Below are 19,332 nucleotides of genomic sequence, written 5' to 3'. Positions count from 1 at the left end.
GTCTCCATTATGTCTTTCTAGCCAGAATCAACTGCACTTTGGAGGAATTCAAAGCTGGATTTAACAAACACTTTATGTCATCTGAAGGAAATAGTACACCAGTTCAGCTTTTTACTCTGGACAATGATTTGCCTCATCTTCACAACCCAGAACTCTCAACAGCAGGGGTAGTTTTTTGTTCCTCACCAAACTCTCAAAGAGGATTTTCCCCATTGAATGACAGGGATTTGCAAGAACTGAATGATGCAATTAACCCTCTTCAAAATGACAACAATGGCAAAACATTGTTTCAGAGAACACAACAGTTTATTTTTTATAAACTTGTAAATGTGTGATCTTAGCCCAACATGGACAACTGGGTAACATTAGCATTATTGTACTTTCAAAAGTACACTGAAACAAATATTGATGTTGTGTTGTGCTTCTTGAACTGCAAGATTTAAAGCCTCTTGCCATCATATAGATGTTTGAAAATTACATGATGGCACATACTTGATGTCAGTGTTAAAAAGGCTACAGATGCACTTTGGCAACTGTTAGTTTTCTGTCAAGTCAAAAGTAATGGTACTGTGGATAAATTCAAGATGACTCCTGTGAAAGAACAATGAAATACTTTTCAGGGCTCTACAGATGTATCGATACATAACTGTCTTCTACTACATTGCAGTACATTGTTCCTGATTTTTAAATTCCCTAAATATGCAAAGTAAAACTACTCAGTGAAGTAAAACGATACCTATCAGTGTTTAATTATATCTTATACATTACATAAATAACTATTGTATCTTTATTATGTATTTCTGAGAAGATGACTGTTCATAAGGTAAGAAAAAAACTGTTTTCAGCTTTGTGACGATACATTAGTATACATTAGTGTAGTAGACGAGCGGAAAGTTTCATTAGTTTCAAATAAATAACACTAAATAAACTGTAATAATAATACTACTACTACCGTATCTTCTTCTTGTTCATGGCTTCTTCAGACATTGTTTAAATTCACCTACCCTGGTCCCTGTCTCGATCCTGCCGGTAGCTAGCTTGCCCCGCTAGCCGTTAGCTGCTGTCCGGTGAGTGTATTCAGCCAGGCTTCTGTGATAATCATCCCAATAACAGCGGCGGTGGTGTGGCTATGTCTTCCAGTTACTGAAGGCTAGCTTTAGCTTGCGCTTGGAGCAGCAAGTTCATCTGCCTGTTGCCCCTCTGTCTGTCTCGTTCTTCAAGACGTGACATGACCTGTCCTCTGGAGGACATAGCCACACCACCGTGGATTGTTATTGGGATGATTATCACAGAAGTCTACATACATACACTCACAGGACACGGCTATCAGCTAGCAGGGCAAGCTAGCTACAGGCACGTACCGTTGTTCACTGGCTGAGCCAATGCAACTCTCTAATGGATGCCTGAACGCAGGCCAGCTGACAGTCTTGCCTGGGCCCGGGACGAGATAAGCTTAGATGGGCCCCCCGCGCCCAGATCTCTCCTTTATCCTTGCTCTTCCTCTCCCCTGCTCTTCCTCTCCTGTTCCTCTCCTCTCCTGTTCATCTCCTGTACCCATACCCGTCGCTATGGGCGGGCCATAGGGGGCCGGGCCCGCCCCCAAAAATGCTTGTGCCCCCCCCCACTTGAGGCACAGATCTCTTAAAAAAATTACTTTAATTTTATATTATCATAGTTGCTAATTTTGTGTTGCATTAATGTTGCATTCTTTATCATTAAAACATTATAAATATAAATAAACAATGGTGTGATTTTTGTTTGATTGATGGGAATCTACACTGCAACAGCCTATCACGGCCTTACTAAAAAGAAAGTTAGGCTACGACGTGACGTAGCCTACGTCAGTGTAGCTGCTCAACAGTTACCGCACATTTTTGAAAGCTGGATGAGTTTTCGCCGGCTTACTCGCTTCAGTTCGTGATGGTAAGTGGTTGAAAAGCCCACCAACATTCTCCTCTGCCAAATTGATAGGCGCTAACGCCACGCCTCCTGATGTTGTCGTTGGAGAAGGAGCCCCTGGACGACAGTCTGAGCCTGATGCTAGTAGCTCCGTGGGCCCGAACCTGGGCCTGGCAGGACCTGCGGTCAAGTGCAACTGCGACTGGGGCAGCATTTGGGCCACAACTAACTGTTGAATCAGGGGGTGTGACGGACAAACCCAAACAGGTTGTTTTGAGGAAATATCCAGTCAAAATGTTTGGTTAAAAAAAAAACGTAGCTGTAGCTGGCATTTGAACAGAGACTGGCTTGCGTAGGCTACTCGGTGGAAAAGGACTCCGCATTTTGTTATGCCTGCAGGAAATTCACATCTGTATCATCGGACGCGATCTTCTTCATTAAGGGGTTTAAGATTTACAGACAAGGGCTTAAATAAGCATGCAGCTTCAACTGACAGGAGGGACTGGAGAGAGGACAGGCTGCCTCCACTCAAAGTACCGGTAGGTTCAAAGTCTCTGTGCGTGTGTGTGTGTGTGTGTGTGTGTGTGTGTGTGTGTGTGTGTGTGTGTGTGTGTGTAGGCTGTGTCTCATAGCACATGCATAGCAATGCATATCCTTCTGTTGACTGCTTTAAAATGCAATGTTTGAGAGATGCTTCTGGTGTTACATCTAATATGTTGTATAGTCAAGTGTTTTATGTATATTCAAAACATTTCTTCTATGTAATGTGTTGTAGGCTATATAGGTTACCTGGTCATATTGCTGTTGGTTATGTTTAACGTGATGATTACGTGCGAATAGTATAACAAGAGTATATGATTATTATACATATACGTACTGTACGCCAATAATAATTGTGCCCCCCCATGTATTTCATGTGCCCCCCTTAAGACTGAGGTCTAGCGACGGGTCTGCCTGTACCTCTCCTCTGCTCTTCCTCTCCTGGTCCTCTCCTCTCCTCTCCTCTTCCTCTCCTGCTCCTCTCCTATGCTCTTCCTCTCCTATGCTCTTCCTCTCCTATGCTCTTCCTCTCCTCTGATCTTCCTCTAATCTGATCTTCCTCTCCTCTCCTCACATCTCTCACTGAAATTAATGTGATCAGTCTCTGATCCATCCTGCTCAGACTCTCCGACAGGGCAGCGGGCCCCTCCCGCAGATCTCTTTCTCTCTCTCTCTTTTTTTTCTCTCTCTCTCTCTCTCTCTCTCTCTCTCTTTTCTCACCGGTAGCCTGACTCTGTCCCTCCGTTTATGCGCGGCAGCGGGCCCCTCCCGCATCATCTCTCTGTCACCTGACAGCAGATGGATCTCTCTCCTCTCTGTCTCATCCTCTCTGACGGAGCTACCAAACTCAACTCTTTCTGTAAAAGAGAACGTGTTGTCTCAGGCTTTTATACAAGCTAATGGACGTTAACATGAGAGCTGGCCTGTTAGCTTACGTTACATGGCTCGTAAACGTTGGCTGCGCTGTTTCTTACCTTGCTCTACGTACCACCTTTTTTTAAAAATATTTGTTTAGAAAATCTCTAAGGCCTCTATTTTCTTCTTCTCTTTTCCTTCCTTTTCTGAGCACCGGACTTGTGCTGACCGGACATTTTGAGCGTACTGAACTTCAAATCTACTGAAAACAACATCAACTTTTGATAAGGGGCCAAACCATTTTTGTGTTGGGGGTGGGGGGGTTCTTGACCACTATTTCAAGGACAATTAGGAAGAAAACAAATAAAAAGCTTTTATGTAACTCAAATATTACATATTTTTTTCCACAAATAGGCCTATTTAAAAAAATGTTTTTCAATTATTCCATAATTTAATGAGGGCCCAGTTCTGGGCCCCCAGTTCTGGGCCCCCCCCTACTGTGGGCCCGGGACAACAGACCCGTTTGTCCCCCCCTATCGGCGGGCGTGCCTGAACGCATCCCAGCTCTGGGAAATAATTCATCACACGTTAATCCATGCAGTAAATCATGGAGTGTCTATGATCAGTATTAACCACACATAATGTAACATCTAGCCATCGTCTTATCTGTGATTATATTCGCTGCTGACCGGTGGATATTTCGACGCGATGGGCAGCAGCTAGCGAGCAGTCCAAAGCTAGCAGAGTGATATGGCTCTGGCTGCAGCTAGCTGGTCGGCTAACCGGGGTAGGAGCTCCGCAGACCCGCATTTAATTCAGATGTTTGGCTTTTTTGAAGCTCATTTCCGTGCCATGTCATCTTTAATTTAAGCAATATTGTTTGTATGTGTGTTAAGTTAAATGATCAAGGGAACGGCTTACTTTTTGGGATATGTAGGTCACTGAATAACCGATGATAGTTATGTGGGACCTGTTAGCAGGAACAGCTGGTTAGCACGGCAGCTAGCTAGGTGAGGAAGTTTTATTATTATTATTTATCAGTCATTTAAAACAGAAAGGCAATACATATACATGCTTGTGTTGGTGAAGATTACTCTGCAGATTGTGTATGTGAGAACAAGAACAACGAACACACTCGTTTGACTCATAGGTTTGACTTGCCGTCCGTCTACAGAATAGCTCTTCCGCCGTCCGTCATGGCGTTCATAATTTGCGGGAGTAGAGTGTGACGTCACGTGCAAAGGGTCTATAGTGTAACGTTTTAGGGTTGTTACCATGAGGGGGGCAGAGGGTACACAGAACACCACAGCAGCCTGGTTTGACAAACATGGGGAGCCCTGCACTAAACGGTGGTGTATTACACTGCAGGGATTCTTTTACAAATTAACTGATTTCAGTAAATTAGATTTACAGTAAAAATCTAAACTAGGACAGTATACTTATGCTCCAGTTGTGTTTGCAAAAAATAAGCCTTGTACTTTTAATGGTAGCTGTTAAACGTCTCGTTGTTTAAATGGTGCTGAATAAAGAACCATTCATTAGTGCTACTAGGAAGCAGTAGTTAAATTCATCAGCCATTGTTGCGTTCACAAAAAGGTGAAGCTCATTTGAACAAGGGAAGATGTTTTTTTTTCATCATGAATAAATATTAATTTAGGAGTTGGATGAAAACCAATGGCTGGGACTTTGCTGCTCCCTGTAGCAAACTCCAGGATGTGACCAGGGCTCAAAGTCTTCAGGAATGCCTCCTCATCGTTGGTTAGAGTCCTGTCCCCATATGTGTCTCTCAGCTCTTTATCTAAAAGCAAAGGGAAACCACTGGAAAATACTCAGGTTTAAGAAAGCCTGAATCAATGAATAATTTAGTGACTGACTAATGGATTACTGTATAGGTATTTTGGTGAAAAAGCAATTTTATTCTTTAACTGTATTCTTGTTTGTGGTATGTAAACATTAGATAGGCACAGCTTCATGAGTTGTAAAGTACGGTGGCCGGGAAGTGCAATGCAACATTACAAAGAATGAAACACTTTTACATTTTGGAAAACAAATTTACATTTTGGAAAACAAATTTAATTTCAATTCAATTTCAATTCAATTTTATTTATAGTATCAAATCATAACATAAGTTATCTCGAGACACTTTACAGATAGAGTAGGTCTAGACCACACTCTATATTTTACAAAGCCCCAACAATTCCAACAATTCCAGTAATTCCCTCAAGAGCAAGCAGTGCGACAGTGGCGAGGAAAAACTCCCTCTTGGGAAGAAACCTCGGACAGACCCAGGCTCTTGGTAGGCGGTGTCTGCGCGGCGCGGTTGGGGGTGTGATGAACAGTGGCGATAGTAGTCACATTAATAATGGAACAGTGACTGGATGTCGGGAAGCTGCAGGGTTCAGCAGGACGCAGCAAGACATTGCAGGGCATCGCTGAGCTCAGCAGGGAGTGCAGCAGGACCACGGCGACAGCTGCAACCAGGGTCTTGGTGCAAACCTTTCTCCAAGGAAATACGCTGGGGGAAAAAAAAGCATAAGGACTCCGGGGAGTAAACTCCCCAGAAGCTAGGATTAGTAACAAGCATTTCTGGGACGGGCTGCACACAAATAGTAATAGTAATAGTAACAGTAATAGAAACAGTAATAGAAAGGGAGAAGAGAGAGCAGCCCAGTGTGTCAAAGGAAGGAAGTCCCCCGGCAGTCTAGGACTATAACAGCGTAACTATAACAGGTAACTAAGAGACATTACATTTTTTTTTACATTTTGGAAAACAAAATAACATTTTGGAAAACAAATTTACATTTTGGAAAACAAAATAACATTTTAGAAAACAAATTTACATTTTGGAAAACAAAATAACATTTTAGAAAACAAATTTACATTTTAGAAAACAAATTTACATTTTGGAAAACAAATTTACATTTTGGAAAACAAAATAACATTTTAGAAAACAAATTTACATTTTGGAAAACAAAATAACATTTTAGAAAACAAATTTACATTTTGGAAAACAAAATAACATTTTCGAAAACAAATTTACATTTTAGAAAACAAATTTACATTTTGGAAAACAAAATAACATTTTAGAAAACAAATTTACATTTTCGAAAACAAATTAACAAGATGCAAAACACTTTTACCAGTCCCGAAACAAATTTACAAATGACAGATTCTTCACGGAAAGGGAATGTACCACATACCGGAAGTGATGAGGTTTTGTATACATGTCGCCTTGACTACGGCAGTTATGGATCGAATGCGTCAATAGAGCCGCCATCTTGGAACAGGGAGGCACTGCCTTATATACTGTCTATGGGCCGTCCTTAATGCATCAGCGTCAATGTAGGCAAAGGTCTAACGGAAATAAAATCACTTCAAATCGTCAAAATCTCATGCGATGTTCTAGTTTTTTTAAACAAAAGACAAAGAGACTAATTAATGTGTTAATACAAAGAATATTTATTATAATCAGTTCACAGATATGAGTACAAACGGAAACTTCACCCTTCTGAACTAAGAGGTTCTGCTTCAAAGTGAAGTTTAAACAGACTGAAATGTCCAGGCTCACTCCCCCACTAATGATTCATTTATTTCTGCATGTATTTATTTATTTAACGGACTTTAAGTCGTGTTTCATCGTCCACAGTCCGAGTCCCGCAGACTCCCTTTAGGAAACCTGTGATTTAAACTTCAGCAGGCTGTGACAGTCCGCTCCGTTTAGTCCTGGATCTGATTCTCCGGGGCTTCCCTTCCCTCCAGCGGGCCCAGCAATACGGCCTGCCTCTCCAGCTGCGTTGTGTCGGTTTTGGCTCCCAGGAATGGGCAGTGAGCTCCAGGTCCTGCAGCTGCAGACGGACTCAGCTGCCCCCTGCTGTAGCTTCCGATCCGGGCGGCTGTCGATATCGTTCCCTGTTTTTCCAATGTTTTCCGTCAGGTCCGGCGTCAAAAAACTCCAAACACCGACCACACGTAAAGTCACCATAAACTTCATTCACGCCATATACTCACTCACAACAACACAAATTGACTGCGCTCACCAACAACACCTCATCACTTCCGGTATGTGGTACATTCCCTTTCCGTGAAGAATCTGTCATTTGTAAATTTGTTTCGGGACTGGTAAAAGTGTTTTGCATCTTGTTAATTTGTTTTCTAAAATGTAAATTTGTTTTCTAAAATGTAAATTTGTTTTCTAAAATGTTATTTTGTTTTCCAAAATGTAAATTTGTTTTCTAAAACGTAAATTTGTTTTCGAAAATGTTATTTTGTTTTCCAAAATGTAAATTTGTTTTCTAAAACGTAAATTTGTTTTCGAAAATGTTATTTTGTTTTCCAAAATGTAAATTTGTTTTCTAAAATGTTATTTTGTTTTCCAAAATGTAAATTTGTTTTCTAAAATGTTATTTTGTTTTCCAAAATGTAAATTTGTTTTCCAAAATGTAAATTTGTTTTCCAAAATGTAAATTTGTCTCGAGCTTTGTAAAAGTGTTTCATTCTTTGTAATGTTGCATTGCACTTCCCGGCCACCGTAGTAAAGAATAAAATTAATCTGTAAATTTCCTGGATTGCCTCATTGTATAATATACTGAATTACAAATACATACTTACTTTCAACACATTGGAGAAACTCCCTAAATTTGACCACCATCAACTCCTCCTTAGCTCTTCTGTTGCTCCCCAGTACGGAGTAGCTTGGCTTGAGAATACCAGCTACAAAATCAGCTTCTTCATCTTTGTCCTCTCCTGGTATGTCAAGCAGCACACGCAAGCTGGGGTTCTTTCTCAGGAGTGATAAAACTTGGAGGGAAATTCAACACCATAAATGAAAGGCCATAAAGCTAACCAAAGATGATACAGAACTGTGAGGTAAATCTTACTCCATAGTGGGACAAGCCATCAATGAGTTGATCAAGACAGCTCTGCCGTTGCACAACAGTATGGTATAGAACTGCATTTTTCACAAACACATCTCTGTTGGCCATGGTGACTACAAGTGGAAGCCCCTCTACTTGATATCGCCATGAGTCACTGCAGCTGACTGCTTTCTCCAAATCATCCTGCAAGGTTGCATGTTGAACCTAAATATTACAGATCTATTTAGTTATTTTCTCAAATTACTGCATTTAATCAACATTTACAGAAGTACTATGTAGACTGTGCATTTCACTTAATAGTTACTTACCTATGACAAGAAAAGTTGGAATTTTTTTGTTGTTTGCAAAATTATTTTGATAATGCATTCCACCAAAATAAAAGTAACTGTACTGCTGTGGAATATTCAAAAAAAGCAAAGGCTTACTACAATAGTCTTCAGATCAGAACATTGTGCATTACCTTATTGAGGTTCTCCTTTAAATCAGGGTCACCTATATCATCAGGTGTCACATGAGCTTGAAGGATGTCCCCAGACACAATGGAGTCCACTACACTCGGGGACAGGAATGCAGGTGGTTCACCCCCTTGCACTATTATTGTAGACATCATCCTGCCAATGGTTCGATACACTCCATTTTGCAAGTGGAGCATGTTCAGTCTTGGTGTGCATCCATTTGGTGTGCCTGAAAGATTAAATAAATTAAACAGCACATTCTATTTGGCCAGGTAGCCACAATATATATATATATATATATATATATATATATATATATATATATATATACATACATATTTATAAAAAAAATTCAAAAGCTCCACTGTCCTGGAAGATAGCCTTCACCAGTAAGCGGAAAAACTCTTGTCTGGGACCCCCAAGGTCAGCAGCATCTTCCACAGTATCATGTTCATCGCTTGCAAATGTGACAGCGTGTCACAGCTTTCTCCAAAACTGGGTCTCTTAAACACACGTAAGGCTGTGGTGCAAACATTGGCTCGACTGATATAGATCTGTCTTGTTTCCAATGTAATAACTCTCTCACTGTGAGCTTTTAGAAGGCCTGCAATTTCTTCTTTGCTCAGCATTTCAGATGACCTATATTAAAAAAGACAGTGACAAAGATAAACAGACCTTTGGCTATCTGTGCATTTACTCCACTATCCCCTTCAGTGCACAGTGATATAACTGTTCGATGTTTACACTGGTGTAAACAAGATATTTACTGTAATAAAAAATTACTTGTAACTCTTACTTTAACCCTTGTGTGGTCCTTCGGGTCCCGGTGACCCAAAGGACCACACAAGGGTTAAAGTATTAACAGCAGGTCCATCACACTCTTATAGTAGATTATGCTGAATTGCCTCTTCAAGAGCCTCATCTTCTTCCAGATAAACAGGGCTGAGCAAACAGAGATAAACAGGGACAGCAGATTCAGCAGAAATCCAAGAGAGAGAGAGAGAGACAGTCACTTTTGACCCCCATAACCACAGTCATGAGGAACAACCCTGACAAAACAATACATAGAAATGGGAAAGACTTAGTGCATCTCTGTAGAGCCTCAGGCCTGTATATATTAAATGGGAGGTTCAGAGGAGACAGTCTGGGACGCTTTACCTACTGTTCAGCTCTTGGTAAAAGTGTAGTTGACTATGCCATCTCAGACATGGACCCCTCCTCATTCAGTGCTTTTACTGTACGAGCACAAACCCCCCTCTCAGATCACAGCCAAATAAATATGTACTTTAAAAAAAACAGAGATACTACTAAGAAACAGAAAAAATGTGAACTAATGTATTTCAATGGGAAGCATATTTCGTGGCCACAGCACGAAATTGTAGGGAGTAATATAAAAAGCCGAAAATCCGCGTAGGGAGGTTGGTCGGGGTGGTGGATGGGTCAAACAACACAGGACTTTCACCCGGGCGAGCGGGGATCGCGTCCCGTTTGCGGCGCTTTGTTTCCCGGGGATGGCGTCCCTGCGTGTGGCGTTTTGTCCCGCGTGTTACTGTGGCGCGTCTCCCGGCGTTTAAGGCGCCCTTTCCCCGGCGTTTAAGGCGCCCTTTCCCCGTAAGTTTTTTCCTAAACCCAACCTCCGCCATCCCGTTATTGTGGGGCGTCCCCAGCGGGCCGCCTCGCGGGCCGTCTCGCGGGCGCCTCCCGGCTTATGGAGCGTCCTTTTCGGCCGCCTCCCGGCGGGTCCCCAGCGGGCCACCTCGCGGGCGCCTCCCGGCTTATGGAGCGACCTTTTCGGCCGCCTCCCGGCGTCCTTTCCCCGAGAAAATAATGTGACATTTACACGTAAAAAATAACGTGACAGTTACACGTAAAAAACGAGAAAAACGTCTCCGTGAACACGTATCAATAGATTAAGAATAACGTGTACATTTACACGAACTGCCGTGAGACCGGGTTGGTACTGTTCACACTACACGCCTGTCTTGTACTCAGGAGTGTTGTGGTTTGCACACTTCATGACTGGGGGGGAATCACACATTACATTACATTACATTTGGTTAAAGTTTGTTGATTGCTCTCGGCAAGTGGAAAATCAGGGCTACAATCCTAAAGTGTGAACTTAACTTTTGCAGTAAATAAAGCAGTAATTACTGAGTTGTCAAGGACAAGGGTACACTTTATTAATCGCACATACAATTTAGTACAGTGAAACTTGTCCTCTGCATTTAACCCATCCCAGGAGCAGATTCTGAGCCAGTGCCTTGGTCAAAGGTAAATGTGCCCATTTTTGATGGTGCAGGAAACCCACACAAACATGGGAGAACATGCAGACTCCACACAGAAAGGACCAGGGCTGGACCAGGGTTTGAACTAAGTTACCATACAGCCCATAGAAAACATAATATAAACAAGTGCTTTAACCTACTTCTTCTTTGACGCGATGGACTTTCTTGCAGTCATTTTCACTCCCTTGACTGATGAGCTCACTTTCACTTGTGGAAGGTGACACTGTATGAACTAAATTACATGATGTTATGGACAAAAGAAGGGAAAATAAATATCAGTAATTGAGAACAAAGTACTTAACATTTTTAATTTAATTACCCATATCTGAATTTTGGGATGAGCAGAATTAATAATAAATAAAAAAAATTATAAATAAATGATAAACCCATTGCTGTGAGAAAATAACTGTTGACTGTGCTTACAACCTGTTGCGAAACAACATTTCAAATTCTCAGACCCACCTCTCAGACCCACCTCTCCAGCCCACAGGACTTTCAAAGTCACTATCGGAGAGTTCCTCAGGTTCCTCCTGGAGAAAAAAGTATGTTATGTGTGATATATAATACATCAAGCCAGTGGCAATGCAGAAGTATTTAACACTAAGTTAACCTAAAAAAAGGATATGCTATTTATGTAAAGAAGCAGAATAAGCAACATACATATTTTTACTTCTAATACATTGAATGTTGCCCATAACTGAAATTCTGTACTGTCATATAAACTGTTTACCTGTACAGGTTTGCGTATTAATGCCATTATATAGAGACATGTGGCTGAACTAATCGAGGCAACTTCTTCTCCAGCCCACAGAAAACTGCTTGAGACGTTTGGTTTCATTAGTCTTTTGCATCCCTTGACTGTACTCAAATACTCCAATGGGAATGACTGGTCCATAGACAATGCAAACGTTCTTCTGAAAATGGCGGTCATTTCTTCTTTAAGTTGTGCTTCAGACAGGGGCGTCGGACTGGGGGTAAAACCAATACTGATTACCAGGGCCCAAGGGGAGAGAGGGCCCTTGAAAAGTCTGGAATATATTTTATTTCACCTGGATATTTTCATTTCCTAATTAAATTTCATAATGCATGTCAGATGAAATGTAAAGTTAGTGTATTGGCTGAATAACTTGGTTGATTGACTGATTACATTTTGTATACAAATAAAGACCTCACCCACCCCTCGCTAATGCGCCAAATGGTTTAGTCCATCTGCACGCATTTTGTTTATGTTAGTTCAGTTGAGCATCTGATGGAGTGCAAACTTCTGCTGTAGAAATTCTCAAAGAAAGCCAAATCAGGTTACCAAAAAGAAAAGAAAGACAGGAGGAGAGAAAACAAAAGGAGGGGAAACAATTGGTAACTGACTACTTTTCAAAGAAAGGTGAGCACAAACTAAAAACCGAAATCCATGGTGCTAAACTGCTTGAATATCTCCGCGACTGTTAGTGCTAAAAACGAACTGAGACAACCCATTGAAAGAGCAGAACATACACTTTCAAATGATAATTTGGATATACATGTAATCTGAGGTAAAGGCTAAATAGATAAACTACACTAACAATGCTGTTTGCATATAACACACCATTGCAATACCTAATTTAAAACCTATTAATTTTAAATTAATAGGCTATAATGTCTGTAATTATCAATAATAGGCTAATCAGTGTCATAGGTAGCTTGGTAGCTCATCGGTAGATATCATGTCAACATTATAGTTATGTCAGATTCAGTAGAAGCAGATGTTAACATTTTGAAACACAAGGCCCTCAGTTTCAGAAACTGTCCCACCAGGGAGTGGAGTAGCAACAGACCCCTCATCCTCCTCTTTGGATTTGAGACAAGGGAAGCTTATATCAAAATTAAAGCAAACCATCTTTAGCCATTTTGACTGAAAGGTGTAAAGGTGGAACATCTTGGACTGGACCATCAGGACTACCTACACTGTAAAAAACTAGAAAAACGGTAATACTCCGCAGCTGTGCTAAAAATTACCGTGAAAATAACGGCAAAAACAATCTCGTAAAAATACAGTAATTTTCCATAATGACATAACAGATTGTATCTTTTAATCTTACATTAAATCTTATGTAATTATTGGGTTTTAATGTTTAAAAAAAGGACATATACACCTTTAAAACAACAATTAATCTCTACCTTATAAATACAGCCTAACTGCCATAATACAAATATTATGGCTTAAAATTCGTGAAAAGTGCCAATATTATTTCAGTTTTATATTATACCTTTTATGTAAAAATCGTGGTTTATTTAATAAATATTTAATGTAATAAAGCTATACATCATCCACAAACATTTGATTTAACTTTAAAAAGGTCTAAATATTCTTTTGTAAAACAGATAATAAGCTTTATATTTACAACAATCTACCCTTAATTTTAGATCATATCAAGTTTATTATACTGCTTTACATGGAAATTTTACATATAAATCCTGTGTATTTAATAGATTTTTAATGTGAAAAAGCATATTCTGCCATAAATACAATGAATTTAAGTATAATTACAGCAATCTATCATTCATTTTTAAAATTTATTGGGCATTATATGAGTATTTATATGTAATTTTCCATAAAGATCATGTATATTTTAATTCATCTTCAATGTTAAATAAGCATACTTTGCCATAAAACAATGGATTCGCTTTAAAAAGAAAAAAAAAGAAAATACTGTTTTAAAAACAAGTATGTGTGAGTAAAATTAGAGCAATCTACCCATTAATTTTTTAGCATATTAAGTATAATGACTTTTTAATATGCAATTTTACATACAAATCATGTATATTTAATTTATCTTTAATGTTAAAAAGCATACTTTGCCATAAAAACACTGGATTTACCTTTGTTTTAAATGTCCAAATACTGTCAAAAGAAATATTGATTATAGCAACAATCTGCTGATAATTTTGTCAAATATCATAACACTGCTATAATAATGATAACTAAACATATATTTATAAACATTCAACCTGCAAATGTAATGGACAATTTCGAAAATATCAAGCTATAAAGAATAGTGAAATGACAAACTATAAAAAGATTTAGCTTAACAATAACAGCTCTTAGAAACAACCAGGACACAGTTACTACTGTTCAACATGTATTTATTCTGTTGACCAACAGATCAGAATAGAAAACAGTTGCTGCTCTAGCAACATACTTGCTTACAAAGCTTAACGTGGCATGGCTACATACTGCTAGCAGTCCAACAATTGGCTGCTTGTGGACGTAAAGTTCAAGAACAGTTTACAGTAGGTTTCCAGCTAATGTTCCCAGTGAAATTAAAAGACTTGAAACTAAAAACAAGCTACATACAATTTAAAAGTCTGTCTGGTACTGCAGATGCCTTTAAAAACTAGCCCGTTTTGGAAAGATAAAATAAAGTTTTATTCCAGGTGCAGTGTAATGTTTGCTTCCACTGTTACTGCAGTAACTTAACTGAAGGTACTGAAGTAGCCTATAATTTTAAAGTAGTAACTTTGTCCAGTACTGTGAACCAATTCTATACTTAAAATATGGTACAATGTGTACCTAGTATTCACAGTGGTAGCATCTGACAACAATTAAACACCACTCAAGAATACAGTAGTGAGACCAACATGAACTGTGCATGAGAAAGAACTAGGGACATTGGATTGCAATGGGCTCCCTTCTGAAAAGTGTTTTCTTTTTACTCCCCTCCATTCATAGTCCATAATTTTGTTATCAGGGAAAGAACCTTTGGACTGACCCAGCTGCTTTCTGGTAGCATTGTTCTCCACTCTTGATCCCTTGTCTGGGTTGATCTTGAGGCATCTATCAAATGAAATACATCAAACAATTTCAGTAATAAAATGTGGACTCCTTGCGTACCTTATATCCTGACATGAGGGACGAATAAGGAATAAATTGGAAAACATCATGTATGTGTCAAATTCAACATTTGGATTTATTATGTAAAAGAAAGAAATGGTACAATGTGAGAATTCACCTGTCAAATTCATACTAAAAAGGAGGCACCAGGGGTGTGTGTGGGCCTTGTGTGCCTCAGCAGCACAGTGAGCAGCAGGTCACGTAATAAGCCACTTTAATATTATACTCATTAAAGGAACACGCCAGACTTCTTGGGAATTTCTTATTCACCGTAACCCCCAGAGAGTTAGACCAGTCCATACATACCCTTCTCATCTCCGTGTGTGCTGTAAAGCTGTCTGATTGGCGTAGCCGACAGCAACCATCCAGAACATGCAGGTGAATGGTTCCAGTAATCCTACTGCTCCGAATAAGTGACAAAATAACACCAACATGTTCCTATTTACATGTTGTGATTTGTAGAGTCTACTATAGTACTATATTCTTCCGCCTGAGAATATAGTTCCCGGTTTGTTTAAGGATAGAAGGTGGCTGTGTCTCATGTTCACGTTGTTTTGTGTACGCTGTGACTCTACAAAATCACAACATGTAAATAGGAACATGTTGGCGTTATTTTGTCACTTATTGGGAGCAGTAGGATTACTGGAACCATTCACCTGCCTGTTCTGTTATGGGCTGATGTTGCTGGAGCCGTCAGACAGCTTTACAGCACATACGGAGATGAGAAGGGTATGTATGGACTGGTCTAACTCTCGGGGTTACGTTGAATAAGCTAAATTCCCAAGAAGTCGCCGTGTTCCTTTAATGAGTATAATATAAAGTGGCTTATTGGACCTGCTGCTCACTGTGCTGCTGAGGCACACAAGGCCCACACACACAGTTGTTGCATCATACACATCTCAGCTGAAACTAAGGGGAGGAGGCATAAGCTATACTGTCGGACTATCACCTCTTGAGATAAAAAGTAGCATAACCACACAGGATGGGCGGGGTTAGCTTGTTAGCATGCTGTTGCTGTAGAGTGCGTGTTAATACACTTCTTAAAAGGTACTATGTGTCTAAAGTTTAGTAGGGGAAAAAATGAAAATGAACTAAAATGAACAGATTAAGAGAGACTAAGAGCTCTGATGTCAAGTGTATTAATACACACCTAACGGTTGAGAAAATGTAGTGAAAAAGACAAAGGCTGTGACAGCAAGGCAAAGTTGTGAAATTCTGTCCTGTGCAAGGCTCTTTTATTACATTGCATTAGATTTTAAAGGGGGTAACTATTTTTCTGGTCATTCTATATCTGTTTTGATATGGGCAATAAAATGGACTTCTGCTTTCTTACCTCTGCAAGAACTCCAATATTGGCAAACATCAACACAAGAGCATCGGTGAAGGCACTGATGTGACCATTCACAATGGTCGGTCCACAGAAAGCATGAAGTACTCTGCTGCCAAAGGAGAGCTTCCTGTTGTAAACATACAAAAACGGGATCTGTATTTTTGTGACAAACTGTGCTCAAAGACCATAAAGTCCAGTAATTTACAAAATTTGTAAAGTTAAATTATATTTAACTTAAAAAACACCAAAAAACATGAAAAAACATCCATCGCTACAAGTAGCAGGGGTGGGAATCACCAGACAAACAATACAATATTACCATTACATATAAATGTGGGGGTAGGTAATGTTGGAGAAACTAGCAATAGATAGCTACAACCGTCATTGGGTTGGGATGTTTTTCAAAATGCAATAAAAAAACAACCTGTGATTTGTTAATTTATATCAACCTTTATGTGTGACAAAAGTACAAAGAAAGAACAGTTTTACTGGCCAAGCGTAATTATATTTTGTAAAATAAACATTTATAATTTCATGCCAGCAACCAAACAATTAAGCATGCATCTGTCCCAACTTTTGTTGTGTGCTGCAGGCATGGAATTCAACTTTGTTTATATATTAAAAAATACAATTATGCTGGTCAGTAAAACTATTGGAAATCATTTGTCTGTACTTTTTTTTTTTAAATAGGGTTTGTTGTAGTATTTAAAAGTATCCAACTGAAAAAATCCCACTGAAAAAGACTTATCACAGTTTTTGAATGGGCATTGCACCTCCTCTCTTTTTGAAGCATGAGATTTCCAGGTGACACAAAAGATCTTTCAGATCAATCCTACAGTGAGTAAGTTTACATTTAAATGATCCCTGCAAAGTCTCACACTGTGACACAGAAGATGCCTGCCCGATGATGACAGAAAACATGACATTATAATTTCTAAAGTGAGACCTGCTATGCAACATGCATACTGGTAATGAGCCTCATTTCTGTGGCGCCCTTGATGTTGTACATAACCTTTTAGGGTTTTCACAGAAACACCACACATGTGACAAGTGTAATCTATGAACATGGCGAAACACTCACCTCTTCAGATTACTTTGAGGTCAGCAAATCTGTTGAGAGACAGAAAATAAAGTATTTGAGTGCATAGGGCAATCTTAATTAAGAAATCTGCCAAAATTAAAATTTCGTTGGAAACTATTGTGTGCAAGTAACGTTAGCTAGCTAAATAGGTAAAACAGTTAAGGTTAGCTACATTATACTAGTGAGCCAACACTTCACTCATAACGTTGGCTACCTAACGTTACAGTAACGTTGCTTAATTTACTTGTTACTACTGTTAACAACGTCGAGGTTCAGGTCACAAGTTACAGAATTGCACGTTTGCCAAGCTGGAGTAAAGTCAAAGTTGGTAAATGATTAACAAGCTAACATTTATGCTAACTAAAGTTACCAAGCTTGAGTTGGTAACGTTAACGTTAGTTATACAGTTTATATTTCGGGCTTACGTACCTTGCAGTTCTTGTTCACGTGCAGACTGTCAATGGTATCTTTTGCATCCTGAATTTCGCACGCGTTGCACATAAAAGTCGCTCTCTTCCAAACTGTCTCAAACACTATGACAACGTAAAACAGCCGCGCTCCTCTGGCTCACACTGTATCTCTACCGGTCTCTACGCTGTATCCACCGCGCTTTCTAACGTAACCCCTCCCACTCAAACATTGTTCTTTAAAATGATTGGAAGTTTCACACGTTTAGAGTCACATGTCCCAAATCTCCTGCTCCTGACTTTGCTGAAATGAGACTTGTTGTCTTTGAAGTTGACCTGAAGTTGACCCTCTGTCTGCACCTGGCAGATCCGTTAAGGACTCTGAATTCTGATTGTCTACAGAATGGTTCCTGATTTAACCCTTTCAAGTCTTTCGTGCTGTTTCATATATTTCCAAGATATTTCAATCCAAGAAGTTGTTTACAATTCCTCACATGGAAAAGCCTCTTCATGTGGTTGAATTTGAAAAAAAACAACCAGTCTGCTTCTTACTTTTTTTTAAGAATTTTGTTGTTCCTGCAAAATATCCCACTTTCACTGTCCAGATTGTAATTCATGAAGGCAGACAGACACATATGAAATTATAAATTCTGAATGACAGAACATTATAAAATGTTTTAATGATGTAACACACAGAGTGGTTATTTTGAAAGTAGCTAGTACCAATGGTTTGTCGTGTGTTTAGACCACAGATTTTTTGTGTGACTCAGACCAGATGTTATAACAATAAGTCACATAAAATGTATCTTTTCTAGTTTGAATTTGGGCCGCGTAATCAAAATGAGATACAGCTAGTCTTTTTGAGATGTGACATCAGTCTTGACAGTCTAATCAGAATTCATGCGACTTTGATGTCACTCTAGATCAGGGGTCTCAAACTCAGGGGGCCGAAGTGATCTCTGAGCAAATGTGCCGAAAGGGGCTGAAGCAAGCGGCAACCTCCAGTTACTGTATTTTTTTTACTTAAGTGCAATTATCAGACAGCTTTAATGTACTATTTCTTTCACATAAACACATGAAAAGGTTCAAAATAGGTTGGTAATGATATTACAAAAGTACATTTTGAGAATATTGCCCTTTCTTAGAGTGCTTTAATGCTGCTGACCACAAAAATCATGTGGAATGTATTTGCATCCTCTTTCAGGCTGTGGCCAGTTTACACTACAGTCTAATTTGCGGCACATTTAAAAATAGGACAGTCAATCAAAACATGTGATATGGGCAATAAAGAAAGCCTGCAGTGTGAGTGTAGTAGTTAACATATTTTTTTAACAACACAACAGTGCTTGACTGATGCATCCATGCCCACATAATGCCCAAACAACATACTAACAGGCCAGCCATCATATCAAGTTATATTGTCCCATCACAACTACCTTTCAAGAGTTGATTATGTTTTAATGAAAGTAATCATGCTATGTAGGAAAGCAGGAGATACATATGTATGGAAATAATCTCAAAAATCAAGACCTGTATATTTGTTTCTGTCAGGTAAAAGTATCCATTTAATCAGAGCTACCAGAGATTTCTGATAATAAGCATAGGTTAAGTCAGAGTTCTGAGGAAATGCCAGATACAAAACACACTTCAAAAGTGCACAGAAATTATACATAAATATATTTTACATTTGACTTATTTAGCTGACGCTTTTATCCAAAGTGACTTACAATTGTTATAT

At 39.3% G+C, this 19,332-nt stretch overlaps 1 protein-coding gene and 1 long non-coding RNA gene across 4 annotated transcripts in view; one reads left to right on the top strand and one right to left on the bottom strand.

Annotated features, from left to right (window-relative positions):
* LOC120543890 (collagenase 3-like) overlaps nt 1-19,332 on the top strand; it is a 92,745-nt gene that overhangs the window by 18,283 nt on the left and 55,130 nt on the right. The window lies entirely within an intron of this gene.
* Nucleotides 16,189-18,094, bottom strand: LOC120543895. The gene is made up of 3 exons (XR_005636408.1): nt 17,617-18,094; nt 17,188-17,216; nt 16,189-16,233 (listed from the first exon to the last, which is right to left on the bottom strand). It is a non-coding gene; the product is annotated as an uncharacterized LOC120543895 (long non-coding RNA).

This window comes from Perca fluviatilis, chromosome 16 (assembly GCF_010015445.1).
Source record: "Perca fluviatilis chromosome 16, GENO_Pfluv_1.0, whole genome shotgun sequence".
Classification (NCBI taxonomy): Eukaryota; Metazoa; Chordata; class Actinopteri; order Perciformes; family Percidae; genus Perca; species Perca fluviatilis.
Note: the sequence above shows the minus strand (reverse complement) of the source record. Positions and strands in the feature narration are given on the sequence as shown.